Source organism: Bos grunniens, chromosome 8, assembly GCF_055505025.1.
Source record: "Bos grunniens cultivar Pamir isolate PY7600 chromosome 8, Bosgru_T2T1.0, whole genome shotgun sequence".
NCBI classification, from domain to species: Eukaryota; Metazoa; Chordata; class Mammalia; order Artiodactyla; family Bovidae; genus Bos; species Bos grunniens.
The window spans coordinates 10,736,362-10,752,899 of NC_141172.1; the positions used below are offsets into that span (position 1 = coordinate 10,736,362).

General features: G+C 38.7%; 1 long non-coding RNA gene across 2 annotated transcripts in view; it reads left to right on the forward strand.

Moving 5' to 3' along the window:
- LOC147366666 (uncharacterized) overlaps positions 1-16,538 on the forward strand; it is a 251,660-nt gene that overhangs the window by 121,371 nt on the left and 113,751 nt on the right. The window contains exon 2 of one of the 2 annotated variants that reach the window (XR_015168879.1): positions 941-1,139. The exons of the other annotated variant lie outside the window; for it this stretch is intronic. This is a non-coding gene — a long non-coding RNA (uncharacterized LOC147366666). The remainder of the gene's footprint in view (positions 1-940; positions 1,140-16,538) is intronic. 2 annotated transcript variants of the gene reach the window in all.

Consider the following 16,538-nt stretch of genomic DNA (forward strand, 5'->3'; position numbering starts at 1 on the left):
CTGTGTTTGTGTGTATTCTTAATAATCAGTCATGGAGATTGCATCACAGTCATGCATAAAGATACCTGTTTCTGTCCTCAGAGCTGGAGGAGCATAATTTAACAAATCCCTTTTTCTAGACACTTCGGTTGCATTGAATTTATTGCTTTTATTCCTTATGAACAATAACCTTGGACACATGTCATCTGGCATTTGATTTTCAGTGTAGCTGTGTGTATTGGTAACAGCTTTATTGAGAAATAACTGATATACAATAAACAGCCCATGGTGAAGCCATCATCTGATGCCTTGTAACATACGTGTATGACCGTGAAACCATCACCATGAGGTTTCCTTAGGCCTCTCTGTAATCCCTTTCTCTCTCCTTTCTCTCCCTTCTCCCACTCCCAAGCAGCCACTGACCTGCTTTCTGTCACTATGGATTGTTTTCATTTTCCATAATTGTATATAAATGTAACCATAAAGTTAGTCCTTTATTTCCCACTTTCTTTTAGTCAGCATTATTATTTTGAGATTCATTTGTGTAGTATTTATTAATAATAGTTTGTTGCTTTTTTTCCATTTTATTGATTCTTTGTTGTTTTATATTTTCTGTTTAATTCATTTATGTCTTAAATGTTTAACATTTCTTTTCTTCTAATTACTTTGCAGTTTTCCCATGTTATCCTACTTTCTTAAGGTAGAGGCTAAGACCATTAACTTGAGAACTTTGTTCTTTTTTAATTAATGGGGTTCAGTGCTATAAATTTCCTCTTAAATACTACTTTAAAGCATTGTATAAAATTTGATATTTAAAATATCTTTATTTAATTCAAAGTTATTTTAAAAATCCTTTTTGACTTATTCTTGACCTATGGCTTATTTATAAATGTGTTAGTTTCAAAATATTGAGGGATTTTCCTGTTATTTACTTCTAATTTAGCTCCTTTTGTGGTTCTAGGACATATTGTGTGTGGCTTACATCCTTTAAAAGTGGAAGTGGAAAGTGCAAATCACTCAGTTGTGTCTGACTCTCTGCGACCCCATGGACTGTATAGTCCGTGGAATTCTCCAGGACAGAATACTGGAGTGGGTAGCCTTTCCTTTCTCCAGGGGATGTTCCCAATCCAGGGATCGAACCCAGGTCTCCCACATTGCAGGTAGATTCTTCAAAGATTTGTTGAAACTTGTTTTATGGTCCAAAATATAGTCTAAATTGTTACAGGTTTCTTGTGTACCTAATGTTGTGTAAATAATAGTTGGATCATGTTGACTAGTTGTATTATTTAAATTTCTGCCTTTACTGATCTTGTATCTATTTTTCTGCTAATTAGTGGTACAAATCTCTAATTATAATTGTGGATTTGCTGTTTCCCTGGGGAATTCTGTTGTGTATTTTGAGGTTCAGTTATTGAGTACATAAATAGTATTGCTATGTTCTCTTAATAAAATTACCAACTTACATTATAAAATTGCTGCTGCTAAGTCACTTCAGTCGTGTCCGACTCTGTGCGACCCCATAGACGGCAGCCCACCAGGCTCCCCTGTCCCTGGGATTCTCCAGGCAAGAACACTGGAGTGGGTTGCCATTTCCTTCTCCAATGCATGAAAGTAAAAAGTGAAAGTGAAGTCACTCAGTCTTGTCCGACTCTTAGTGACCCCATGGACTGCAGCCTACCAGGCTCCTCCGTCCATGGGATTTTCCAGGCAAGAGTACTGGAGTGGGGTGCCATTACCTTTTAAAAAGTCCTTGATAATATTTATTACTCTGAAATATGTTTTTTGATGTTAATATATCCATTCCATATTTCTCTCCATTAGTGTGAGGATGGTATACATTTTTATTATTTAATGCATTTGAACCTTGTATTTAAAGTTCTTTTCCTGTAGGTTGCATATATTTGCACCCTACTTTTTAATTAATCTGACAACCTCTATTTTTTAATTGGGGTATTTAGGCCAAATTTAATGTAACTACTAACACGATTTGCTTTAAATCTGTGCTATAGCTAGTTTTTATTTGCTCCAGCTCTTCTTATTTTCATCCTTCATATTTTCTGCCTTCTTTGAAAGTGAAAAAGTGAAAGTGAAAGTCGCTCAATCGTGTCCAGCTTTTTGCGACCCCATAGACTATAGAGTCCATGGAATTCTCCAGGCCAGAATACTGGAGTGGGTAGCCTTTCCCTTCTCCAGGGGATCTTCCCAACCCAGGCAGGTCTCCCGCATTGCAGGCAGATTCTTTACCAGCTGAGCCACATGAATCAAATACTTTAATGACTTTATCTCCTTTTTTGGCTTATTATCTACAGCTCTATTTTCTATGTGACTGCTTTAAGGTTTATTGTTTACATACTTGTAAACTATATGCATCTATTTGCAGCTGATATTATGACACTCTACATGTAGTCATGGAACTCTGCGATAGTAAACTTCCACTTCTCTCCTCCCAATCTTCCTGCTGTTGTAGATTCATTACATTTATATAGGTTAAAATGTCATGTTACATTGTTAATTTTTTTTAAAACAGTTATATTTTAATTAGCTTTTTAAAATGAGAAACTTTTTATATATTTGTATTTGTAGTTGCCCTTTCTGATGCTCTTCATTTCTTTTGTGAGAGTCTTTGCTGATGAGTCTTTTCAGCTTTTGTATTTACGAAAAAGTATTTCACCTTTGTTTTTCACAGATAGTAGTATAAAAGTCTGTGTTTTAGGATTCAATGAACTCTTGGAAAGCATTTTCTGCCTCTTGCTGGTTGTGGAAATGTTTTCTCTGCAAAAAATTGTTGAGATGCTTGAACAAGTGGTAGTCGGTTGATGAGAGGTCAGGTGAATATGGCAGATGAAGCAAACTTTTGAAGCCCGGTTTGTTAAACTTTTGATGCCTTGGTTATGCGCTGTGTGGTCGGGCACTGTTGGAGAGAGTAATCGGGCCCTTTCCGTTGATGAATGCTGGCTGCGGGCATTGCAGCTTCCAGCTCATCTCGTTGATTTGCTGAGCATACTTCTCAGATGTAATTGTTTCACTGGGATTCAGAAAGCTGTAGTGGATCAAATCACCAAACAGTGACCATGACCCTTTTTTGGTGCAAATTTGGTTTTGGCAAATGCTTTGGAGCTTCTTCTCAGTCAAATCACTGAGCTGGTCATGCTTGGTTGTTGTATAAAATCCATTTTTCATCACACATCATAGTCTGATCAAGAAATGGCTCTTCCTTATTGCACAAATTAAGAGAAGACAACGCTTCAAAACAATTTTTTTTAAATTTCCAGTCGACTCATGAGGCACCCACTTATCAAGGTTTTTCATCTTTCCAATTTGCTTTAATTGCTGAACTGCTGTAGAATGGTCAACACTGAGTTTTTTGGCAACCTCTTCTGTAGTTGTAGGAGGATCGGCTTTGATGGTTGCTCTCGGTTGTTGTCAGTTCTGATGGCCGACCATTATGCTCCTTGTCTTCAAGGTTTTTGTCTCCTTTGCAAAACTTCTTGAATCACCACTGCACTGTACGTTCACTAGCCATTCCTGGGTCCAATGTATTGTTGATGTTGTGAATTGTCTGCACTGCTTTATGACTCATCTTGAACTCAAATTAGAAAGTCGCTTGAATTTGCTTCTTGTCTAACGTAATTTCCCTAGTCTAAAATAAATATAAAATACACAGCAAGTAATAAATTATTAGCAAAATCATAAAGTGAGAAATGTGCATTAAAATGATATAACAACATTTATTTAGAATGTATTCTAATAACAAATGACAAATTTCAACCATGCAAAAATCACAGTTACTTTGACTATGCCAAAGCTTTTGACTGTGTGGATCATAATAAACTGTGGAAAATTCTGAAAGAGATGGGAATACCAGACCACCTAACCTGCCTCTTGAAAAACCTATATGCACGCCAGGAAGCAACAGTGAGAACTGGACATGGAACAACAGACTGGTTCCAAATAGGAAAAGGAGTATGTCAAGGTTGTGTATTGTCATCCTGCTTATTTAACGTCTATGCAGAGTACATCATGAGAAACGCTGGGCTGGAAGAAGCACAAGCTGGAATCAAGACTGCCAGGAGAAATATCAATAACCTCAGATATGCAGATGACACCACCTTTATGGCAGAAAGCGAAGAGGAACTAAAAAGCCTGTTGATGAAAGTGAAAGAGGAAAGTGAAAAAGTTGGCTTAAAGCTCAACATTCAGAAAACTAAGATCATGGCATCTGGTCCCATCACTTCATGGCAAATAGATGGGGAAACAGTAGAAACAGTGTCAGACTTTATTTTTTGGGGGCTCCAAAATCACTGCAGATGGTGACTGCAGCCATGAAATTAAAAGACGCTTACTCCTTGGAAGGAAAGTTATGACCAACCTAGATAGCATATTCAAAAGCAGACACATTACTTTGTCAACAAAGGTCCATCTAGTCAAGGCTATGGTTTTTCCAGTGGTCATGTATGGATGTGAGAGTTGGACTGTGAAGAAAGCTGAGCACCAAAGAATTGATACTTTTGAACTGTAGTGTTGGAGAAGACTCTTGAGAGTCCCTTGGACTCCAGGGAGATCCAACCAGTCCACTCTAAAGGAGACCAGTCCTGGGTGTTCTTTGGAAGGAATGATGCTAAAGGTGAAGCTCCAGTACTTTGGCCACCTCATGCAAAGAGTTGACTCATTGGAAAAGGCTCTGATGCTGGGAGGGATTGGGGGCAGGAGGAGAAGGGGACAACAGAGGATGAAATGGTTGGATGGCATCACTGACTCAATGGATGTGAGTTTGAGTGAACTCTGGGAATTGGTGATGGACAGGGAGGCGTGGCGTGCTGAAATTCATGGGGTCACAAAGAGTCGGACATGACTGAGTGACTGAATTGAACTGAACTGAATATACTCAGGGGGCACTCAATACAGGAACAGATGGATCTTTGTCATCAATGGGAGTAATTAACCCTAGTCTGAGAACTGCTCTAGTCTCATTTAACAAGTCTTAAAAGCAAGACCCCAAATAAACTGTCTTTCAAGTGACAACCACATTTCAGAATAAAGCTCAAGAGTATTTATAGGAATAAAAAAAGTATCTAGCACCCAACAAAGTAAAATTCACTAAATTAGGCATCCAATCCAAAATTACTAGATATACAAATAAGCAAAAAAATATAGTCCATGTAATTAAAAAAAATCAATGTAAACTTAACCAAAAAAACACATGAAAATTCAGTTTTCAGATGTAACTAAGTTTACATTTATTCTTCGCACCTGACTCTTTCTGCCTTCATGGAGATGTGTCCTGGATCCCTCATTGTCCCTGCTGTCACTCATCTCTGGTCATTCCAGTTCATCTTGATCCATTCTAATGTTTTATTGCCTTTAGGTAGAATAGATGATATGTATTGCGAGAAGGAGTTAAGACTCCAGGAAAAGACTCTGGAAAACATATCAAATCTGTATGTGTCCTCTCAGTAGACTTTAGGTCTTGAATTCCAATTATTCCTCTAAAGGTAGAAGAAATATTACCAGAAATCCTACCATATGAAAAAATAAAATGAATACTGCTTTAACCCTAAAACTTGTTGGTTTTATTTTATTGTATATCTTGGGCATTTATAAACACTGATTATCTTATTTTTTAAAAGTAGTGCTTAGTATACATGTTAAAATGGATCATAATTTAAGATAATTATTTTATGAACATTTGTTTAGTTTCCAGATGTTTTTCTAACATAGGTCTAAGGTATCTTATCTGTAATTCTGAAACCCAGAAAGCACTTAAAATTGAAATCGATGATTGAAAGCAAGCAAAAGTTTTTCAGATCAGATCAGTCGCTCAGTTGTGTCTGACTGTTTGCGACCCCATGAATTGCAGCACGCCAGGCCTCCTGTCCATCACCAACTCCCGGAGTTCACTCAGACTCACGTTCATCGAGTCAGTGATGCCATCCAGCCATCTCATCCTCTGTCATCCCCTTCTCCTCCTGCCCCCAATCCCTCCCAGCATCAGAGTCTTTTCCAATGAGTCAATTCTTCGCATGAGGCGGCCAAGGTACTGGAGTTTCAGCTTTAGTATCATTCCTTCCAAAGAAATCCCAGGGCTGATCTCCTTCAGAATGGACTGGTTGGATCTCCTTGCAGTCCATGGGACTCTCAAGAGTCTTCTCCAACACTACAGTTCAAATGCATCAATTCTTCAGCGCTCAGCCTTCTTTACAGTCCAACTCTCACATCCATACATGACCACTGGAAAAACCATAGCCTTGACTAGACGGACCTTTGTTGGCAAAGTAATGTCTCTGCTTTTGAATATGCTATCTAGGTTGGTCATAACTTTCCTTCCAAGGAGTAAGCGTCTTTTAATTTCATGGCTGCAGTCACCATCTGCAGTGATTTTGGAGCCCAGAAAAATAAAGTCTGACACTGTTTCCACTGTTTCCCCATCTATTTGCCATGAAGTGATGGGACCAGATGCCATGATCTTTGTTTTCTGAATGTTGAGCTTTAAGCCTACTTTTTCAATCTCCACTTTCACTTTCATCAAGAGGCTTTTTAGTTCCTCTTCACTTTCTGCCATAAGGGTGGTGTCATCTGCATTTCTGAGGTTATTGACATTTCTCCCGGCAATCTTGAATCCAGCTTGTGTTTCTTCCAGTCCAGCATTTCTCATGATGTACTCTGCATATAAGTTAAATAAACAGGGTGACAATATACAGCCTTGACATATTCCTTTTCCTATTTGGAACCAGTCTGTTGTTCCATGTCCAGTTCTTACTGTTGCTTCCTGACCTGCCTACAAATTTCTCAAGAGGCAGATCAGGTGGTCTGGTATTCCCATTTCTTTCAGAATTTTCCACAGTTTCTTGTGATCCACACAGTTAAAGGCTTTGGCATAGTCAATAAAGCAGAAATAGATGCTTTTCTGGAACTCTCTTGCTTTTTCCATGATCCAACAAATGTTGGCAATTTGATCTCTGGTTCCTCTGCTTTTTCTAAAACCAGCTTGAACATCAGGAAGTTCACGGTTCACATATTGCTGAAGCCTGGCTTGGAGAATTTTGAACATTACTTTATTAGCGTGTGAGATGAGTGCAATTGTGCGGTAGTTTGAGCATTCTTTGGCATTGCCTTTCTTTGGGATTGGAATGAAAACTGACCTTGCAGGTATATAAAAATTTCTCTTTAAAAAAAATACCAGTTTACATGCCCTCTGATACTGAATTTTATGATTTTATTAAGCTTTCACCAGACTTAAAAGTTGCAAAAGTAGCTATTGCATTCTTTAATGATTAAGAATGTTGAGAATTTTATAGTCTTACTGAGCATTTATATTCATTCTCATATGAGTTAACCTCATACTTTTACCCAATTTTCTACTGGGTTGAAAGTTGTATTGAATGTTGTTGTTCAGTTGCTCACTCATGTCCAGCTGTTTGCAACCCCCATGGACTATAGCCCACCAGGCTTCTCTGTCCCTGTGATTTCCCAGGCAAGAATACTGAACGAGGTTGCCTTTTCCTTTCCTTGCTTAATTTATGTCTCTGAAATTAATTACAGATGATCTTCTGATATTGTTAATGGTAGAATTTTTTGTTTATTTACTTATTTTGTGGTGGAACTTCATCAAATTTTAAAATTTACTTTACATGATCAAGTTTATAAATCCCTCATGCTTCCTACACATTTAGTTCTATTATTGAAATGTTTTCTCACTACAGGGTTAGACCATTCAAGAAATATGGCAGTCTCATCTTTCAGTGCTTTAAGAATGCCTGGGAATGAATTAAGATTGGTACAAAAATGTGGGAAAAAAGGATTATTATACATAAAGTGATAACTTATTTAAGTAAAATCAGGAACATGACTAGAAATTAAGCTGTTGATTTACACAAAAGCATCTCAGGTCACTGTCCTTAATGAGCATTTGACAAGCATAGCACTGGTAGAAACAACTTTTGCAATTTGTAAGTGACTCATATTATAAAAGTGATTTGCTGAAGATCTCACAGCTAACAATTCTTTCTTCCTTCCTTGTTCCTTATGTGGAGTCTGTTAGTGCTAATGCAACTATCAGTTGAATTAAATAAATTAATTAATAGTTTATTATGACATTTTAAGTACTAATACAATTTCTTGAGTGCTCAGGAAAACTAACTTCTAAGCAAGTTTTATAATCAACTTATTTATTACACTTTTATTAATACTTCAGTTTGGTGCATCTTGATCCAGACTTTAATTGAGTTACCCAGTATCACCTTCTTACCCTCTTCTAATCATCAACTACTACAAAGATCAAATTATAAAAATGTTGCATAGAACAAGAAAAACGTTTATCTTTTTCTCTTCTAGTCAGTAATCCCTCCAAGTTAACTGCTGTTTTGACTGTATTCCATCTATTTGTTTTACTTGTTTTAAGATATTTATGTAAATGAAACCATATAGTGTATGTATCCTTTTGTGTACCTACTCGAGATTATAGTTTTTAAGATTCACCCATGTTGAACCCTGAGGTCACGTCAGGGTTTGGAATTGAGGGCGAGCTATGTAGGAACTCTCTTTCATAAAAGAGAAGAAAATTTATAAGAAGATATGATTCTTTCTTACCAGGAGTGAGGTAAGGTACCCCTTAGAGAAGAGCACATAAAATTTGGGGAGGTCGACACCATTCTCTCTGTTCACTGACTTAGCATAGCTGAGCCCCTGCTCTAGAGTCCTTAATTCCCCAGGATCATTGGAAAGGGAATAAATGCTGAGTGAGGAGAGGCAGAGATGAGTGGTGGTGGTGGTGCATTCTTTTATTTTTTTCTGGATTGCAGATTCTCTATGGGCTGAATGGAGTTTTTTGACAATGAAGTGTCAAGAGTAATTTTATCAGCCCTTCTTCAGGATTGTTGTTGTTCGGTTGCTCAGTCATGTTCAACTATTTATGACTCCGTGAACTGCAGCATGCTAGGCTTCTCTGTCCTGCATCATCTCCTGGAGCTTGCTCAAACCCATGTCCATTGAGTCAGTGATGCCATCCAACCATCTTGTCCTCTGTCATCCCCTTCTCCTCTTGCCTTCTGTTTTTCCCAGCATCAGGGTCTTTTCCAATGAGTCAGCTCTTCACATCAGGTAGCCAAAGTATTAGAAATTCAGCATCGGTCCTTCCAATGAGTATTCATGGTTGATTTCCTTTAGGATTGACTGGTTTGCTTTCCTTGCAGTCCTAGGAACTCTTGAGTTCCTAGAGTTGTCGCCAACACCCCAGTTTGAAAGCATCAGTTCTTTGGTGTTCAGCCTTCTTTATGGTCCAACTCTCACATCCATATGCGACTACTGGAAAAACCATAGCTTTGACTAGTTGGACTTTGTCAGCAAAGTATTGTCTCTGCTTTTCAATATACTGTCTAGGTTTGTCATAGCTTTTCTTCCAAGGAGTAAATATCTTTAAATTTTCCCCAAGGTATCAATGATTTTTGAGCAACAGGGCACATCTAGACAGTCCACATTGAGTGAAGGCTAGGAGGCATAAAGGGACTGCTCCCGAGAAGATAGAGTGCCCATACAGAAGGTATATTAGTTTGCTCAGGTTTCATAAGGAAAAAGACACAGACTGGGTGGCTTCAACAACAGGAATTTATTTTCTCACAGTTTCAGAGAATAGAAGTTTAAGATCAAGGTGTTGGCAATGTTGTTTCTTCTGAGGCCTCTCACCTGGGTTTGTAGCTGGGTGTGTTCTGGTTGGGTCATCTTATGTTTGCCCTTGGTCATTGTGTTGTCTGTCTCCTAATCTCTTCCTCTTATAAGGACAGAAGTCATATCAGATTAGGGCCAACTCATGCGTTTTAACTTCATTACCACTTCATTACTATTATTATTATTTTGCCATGCCCTTTGGCATGTGGGATCTTAGTCCCTCTACCAGGAATTGAACCCATGCCCCAGGCATTGGAAGCTCAGACTCTTAACCACTGGACCACCAGGGAAGTCACCTTAAACACCTCTTTAAAGACACTATCTGTAAAGGTAGTCACTTTCTGAGGTACTGAGTGTTATGACTTCAGTATGTGAATTTTCAGGGGGACACAATTCAGCCCCTAGCAAAAGATAATCTCATAAGGCTTTTTGAAGAGCCCATCCCCACCCACATGCCACACAGAAGTGAGTCATGTCCAGAGAAGCAGAAAGGGAAAAAAAGAAACAGAAAGGTGAAAGTACAAACACATTCTCCTCTCGCCTGCCCAATCTCTCTCCTCTCTAAGCTGCTACTACTCTGTCCTAACCTGTGCTGGGGAGGAGAGGCAAGTAAGTGCTTCAGGACACTGACTCTTTAAATTAGCATTAAGATTTTAGGAACCAGGATGAACATTTTAATGACTAAACGAATTTAGATATTTATGAAAAGTAACTGAATGTTTTTTAAGGTATGGCAAGACCTATTGGATGCTCTTAACCCAGAATTAGAATCTCTAGGAGTGGTCCAGACAAAGTAATTTTGAAAACTCCCCATAGGATTCTAGTGAGCACCTGGCATTGAGAAACAGTACTTCGGGTATTAATCTTCTACCCACTGGGATCTTCATCATCAGTGAATACATCACTGCTCCTATATGAGGTCTCTGGTGACTCCAAGCTAATGCCACTCTCCCCTGCCTCGTTTCCCAGCCATAATTCATAAACCAGAGTAGCATTGTTCATACAGAAGGACTCTGCGACAAAATGCCCATTCACATTAAAACTTTCACACCTGATAGAAAATGTTTGGTTTTTCAGGTTTTTCAGAATGTATTTGATTTGTCCTGGAGACCTGTAGGAAATGGGTATGTTGGCATTCACGTGTATTCTATTTGTGATTAAATCTTGTACCTTATCAATACCTTAAAATGTTGAGGGGTCAATTAGAAGTGTCACAAGCTTGCTCTGAAAATTCTGACTTGCTTCCCATTTGATCTCAAGGTTCCTAGGTCAAACTTTCAGTATCATTCTTGATTCATAATCTTTACCTATTATAATTCTTCCACACTCATCTACCTTCAGATCCTTGTACATGTAAGGTTGAGGCTCCTTTCTATCTCAGGAAATCACATCTTCCACACTGACTTTATTATCTAATTCTACTCCTAGAATTCCATTGAGGATATTTAGATCAATGTATTTTTTGGACAAGCAGCATCAACAAAAACTAGAAGGTTTTTAGAAATACAAAATATCTTTTCTTGCTTTTCAGAATCTCTGTGGAAGTCACCCAGAAATCTATGTTTTAACAAGATCTTCAGAGAAATTTTATGCCCTCCAAAATTTCAGAAGCATTGTTCTAGGTCATCCTATAATGTTTCAAATAAGTCTTGAAATCTCAATGCCTCAACAGAATAAATGTTTATTCTTGGTGGTGGTTCCTCAATATAGATCAGGTGACTTCACTTAGGGGCTGTCCCCTGAGTTCGAAGATCCAAACTCCTTTAATTTTTTTCTCACCAACACGTCATGCCCATCAGCAGATGAATGGATAAGAAAGCTGTGGTACATATACACAATGGAGTATTACTCAGCCATTAAAAAGAATACATTTGAATCAGTTCTAATGAGATGGATGAAACTGGAACCTATTATACAGAGTGAAGTAAGCCAGAAAGAAAAACACCAATACAGTATACTAACACATATATATGGAATTTAGAACGATGGTAACAATAACCCTGTGTACGAGACAGCAAAGCAGACACTGTTGTATAGATCAGTCTTGTGGACTCTGTGGGAGAGGGAGAGGGTGGGATGATTTGGGAGAATGGCATTGAAACATGTATAGTATCACGTATGGAACGAGTCACCAGTCCAAGTTCGATGCACGATGCTGGATGCTTGGGGCTGGTGCGCTGGGACGACCCGGGGGAGGGTGTGGGGAGGGAGGAGGGGGGAGGGTTCAGGATGGGGAGCACAGGTGTACCTGTGGCAGATTCATTTTGATGTTTGGCAGAACTAATATTGTAAAGTTTAAAAATAAAATAAAATTAATTAATAAAGAAAATGAAAAATTGAATGGGTTTTTCAAGATAAATCTTCAGAATAGCATATATCATTTATGCTCATGTGTCATATTCTAGAACTCAGTCATAATGCACCAACTGAACTGCAAAGGAGGCTGGAAAATTAGAGAAATGTGAGATTTTTGAGCATGGACTGTTTATGCACCAACTGGTCTTTGCTTGGTTCAGTCTGTTCCTTCTTCAGGTTACAGTAAATGTGTTACCTCCTCATGCAGATTTGATGCTGACAGCCATATTTGCTCCTTGTTAGACTTGAGGATATCAAAGGTTTAATTCTGATTAAAATAATTTGCATCTTTTTGATACATAGTGTTAACCAATTGCCCTTTAACTGTGCTTAAAAATGTAGACTCTCAGACTTTTAATTCTCACATTATTAAAAAATTATTTACCACCCTAATTTGAATCTCAGTTAAATTCTTAGAGAATTTTCACATATTCTGATGACTTTGTTCCTGAGATTTTCAGCCTTGTTCTTAATCTCACTTGCTGAGGCATTCCTTTGTCTATCTTTTTTTTTGGTAAGGACTTTTGCCATTTCTGAAGATATTCAGATTTTCCTGAAATGATGATTGTTTTAAAAAACTTTTTTTTTGACTGATAGAAGGTTTTTCAGTTAGTTATGGTGTGGGGTTTGTCACCGTTTGTATTTGCCATATTTCATCTTTTTGTGGTTAGTTAGTTTCCTGTCATACTAAGGAAGGCCTTCCTTACTCGAACATCATGAAAAGGTTCTCCATATTTCTCTACAACAACCAGGGTTGAAGAAAAAGAAAAAAAAAATCATAGGAATTAAAGACAATCTGATGGATATTAGAGAACTAATATATCTGAGAAAAGAAGACCATTCTTTTAAAAGAGTTAAAATGACTGGTTTTATGAAAGGCCAAAAGACAGAGTAGCAGCATCATTGACACATGAGTCCTTCAATAAGACAACCTGCTATTTGTGAGCTCTTGGCAAAGGGGATGTTTAAGAGAAATAACGCTCATCTTACAGTTTTGTCCCTCAGAGCACAGGGTGTTTATCTGATTCAGTCTCAGAGTCAGAAAAATTGACTGCCTATTTTTATAGTTCAGTTCAGTTCAGTCGCTCAATTGTGTCCGACTCTTTGCGACCCCATGAATCGCAGCACGCCAGGCCTCCCTGTCCACCACCAACTCCCGGAGTTCACTCAGACTCACGTCCATAGAGTCAGTGATGCCATCCAGCCATCTCATCCTCTGTCATCCCCTTTTCCTCCTGCCCCCAATCCCTCCCAGCATCAGAGTCTTTTCCAATGAGTCAACTCTTCACATGAGGTGGCCAAAGTACTGGAGTTTCAGCTTTAGCATCATTCCTTCCAAAGAAATCCCAGGGCTGATCTCCTTCAGAATGGACTGTAGGGTTCTATTAAATAGCTTCTCAGCGGTCAGTAGAACTCATATTTGAGAATTTTCTCTTTCTGGTACACCTTATGGTTTTATACCCAGCAGGTATAAAATTTTAGGTTTTATACCCTAAATTGAATTTAAAATTAGATTAAAAACCTTACACTAGGTTACATAATGCTGTTGCTTCCCTATCATCACTGTAATCACTTAGCGAGCCTCTGTTAGGAATTCATAGTTCCTTTCTGCAGCTTCTGTGTCCTTCCACCCAGGATGCTTGCTTGTCTGTCTCTATCATCTCCAGAAGAGGCCGTAACAACCTTCTGCTTCATCCTGCTCTGTCTCTAGCCCGTTCATCACCTAATCTGTCTTGGTCTTCTTTTCCAAAGAAAAGAAGGATTTGGCTAAATCCTTTACCCTTTTCCTCTGTCCGTTTTCAAACTCTACTTAATCAAGCTTGATTGCACATCAAAGCTCCACCCAACCCTCAAGAAATAGGTCTCAGTGTAAAATGCATTTGACTTTTTGAGACATTACTACAATACTGTCAGACAATCTACTAATTTCAAGTATTTGCATTCTTGGCTTTTATTTTTTTAATTAATTTTTATTTTTGTATAATTGCTTTGTTTTTCTCTATTTCTTTGCATTGATCGCTGAGGAAGGCTTTCTTATCTCTCCTTGCTATTCTTTGGAACTCTGCATTCAGATGCTTATATCTTTCCTTTTCTCCTTTGCTTTTCGATTCTCTTCTTTTCATAGCTATTTGTAAGGCCTCCTCAGACAGCCATTTTGCTTTTTTGCATTTATTTTTCTTGGGGATGGTCTTGATCCCTGTCTCCTGTACAATGTCATGAACCTCTGTCCATAGTTCATCAGACACTCTGTCTATCAGATCTAGTCCCTTAAATCTATTTCTCATTTCCACTGTATAATCATAAGGTATTTGATTTAGGTCATACCTGAATGGTCTAGTGGTTTTCCCTACTTTCTTCAATTTAAGTCTGAATTTGGCAATAAGGAGTTCATGGTCTGAGCCACAGTCAGCTCCTAGTCTTGTTTATTAACCATCCCAAAGCCTTTGACTGTGTGGATCACAATAAACTGTGGAAAATTCTGAAAGAGATGGGAATACCAGACCACCTGACCTGCCTCTTGAGAAACCTATATGCAGGTCAGGAAGCAATAGTTAGAACTAGACATGGAACAACAGACTGGTTCCAAATAGGAAAAGGAGTACGTCAAGGCTGTATATTGTCACCCTGCTTATTTAACTTATATGCAGGGTACATCATGAGAAATGCTGGGCTGGAGGAAGCACAAGCTGGAATCAAGATTGCCAGGAGAAATATCAATAACCTCAGATATGCAGATGACACCAACCTTATGGCAGAAAGTGAAGAGGAACTAAAAAGCCTCTTGATGAAAATGAAAGAGGAAAGTGAAAAAGTTGGCTTAAAGCTCAATATTCAGAAAACTAAGATCATGGCATCTGGTCCCATCACTTCATGGGGAAATAGTGGAAAAAATGTCAAACTTTATTTTGTGGGGCTCCAAAATCACTGCAGATGGTGACTGCAGCCATGAAATTAAAAGACGCTTATTCCTTGGAAGGAAAGTTATGACCAACCTAGATAGCATATTGAAAAGCAGAGACATTACTTTGCCAACAAAGGTCCATCTAGTCAAGGCTATGGTTTTTCCAGTGGTCATGTATGGATGTGAGAGTTGGACTATGAAGAAAGCTGAGTGCTGAATAATTGATGCTTTTGAACTGTGGTGCTGGAGAAGACTCCTGAGAGTCCCTTGGGCTGCAGGGAGATCCAACCAGTCCATTCTGAAGGAGACCAGTCCTGGGTGTTCTTTGGAAGGACTGATGCTGAAGCTGAAACTCCAATATTTGACCACCTCATGTGAAGAATTGACTCATTGGAAAAGACCCTGATGCTGGGAGGGATTGGGGGCAGGAGGAGAAGGGGACGACAGAGGATGAGATGGCTGGATGGCATCACTGACTTGATGTACATGAGTTTGGGTAGACTCTGGGAGTTGGTGATGTACGGGGAGGCCTGGTGTGCTGTGATTTATGGGGTCGCAAAGAGTCAGACATGACTGAGTGACTGAACTGAACTGATAGTTGCTTTACAATGTTATATTACTTTCTACTATATGGCAAAGTGAATCACCTATACGTACACATATATCCCCTCTTTTCTGGATTTCCAACCCATCTAGGTGACAGTAGAGCACTGAGCAGAGTTCTCTGAACTATGCAGCAGGTTCTCATTCAGTTCAATTCAGTTCAGTTTGGTCACTCAGTCGTATCCAGCTCTTTGTGACCCCATGAATCACAGCACACCAGGCCTCCCTGTCCATCACCAACTCCCGGAGTTCACCCAGACGTCCATAGAGTCAGTGATGCCATCCAGCCATCTCATCCTCTGTCGTCCCCTTTTCCTCCTGCCCCCAATCCCTCCCAGCATCAGAGTCTTTTCCAATGAGTCAACTCTTCGCATGAGGTGGCCAAAGTACTGGAGTTTCAGCTTCAGCATCATTCCTTCCAAAGAAATCCCAGGGCTGACCTCCTTTATTTTATACACAGTATCAGTAGTATGTATTAACACATGTCAGTCTCAGTCTCCCAATTCATCCCATGCTCCCCCTTTTCTCTTAGCTTTTTTTTTTAACTCCCCAAATCAGTAGCTTTGCACACTGTTTGCTCTGGAAGAATAAACTAAATTTTATTTAATTTCAACTTTGTGCCAGCCCATTGAAAAAAATTTTAACTATATTTATAGTTTATAACATGTATGATACATATAATCCACATGTTAATTATTCAATCACAGAAAGGTTGAATTCCTTCTTTAAAACCCATGGAAAAAACTTGATTTATATAGCTCCTTGCAGGAATTTATTGATGATGATATGATATATATTATTCATAATATGTATTTAGTAAGTAAAATACCATTCATATTGCTCTGCTCTTTATTACATAATAATATGTCATCTTCTTTCCATATGAGGCATACAGATTTATGTCATCTCTTTAAGGGCTGCCTGGGGTTTCAGTGCATAATTATGTTCATTTGTTTACCTGGTCCAGAGCAGACACAGATTCTCAGTGTTCCTGACTCCAAAGCTAATGCTCTTTCTCCAACATAATGTCTAGAAAATC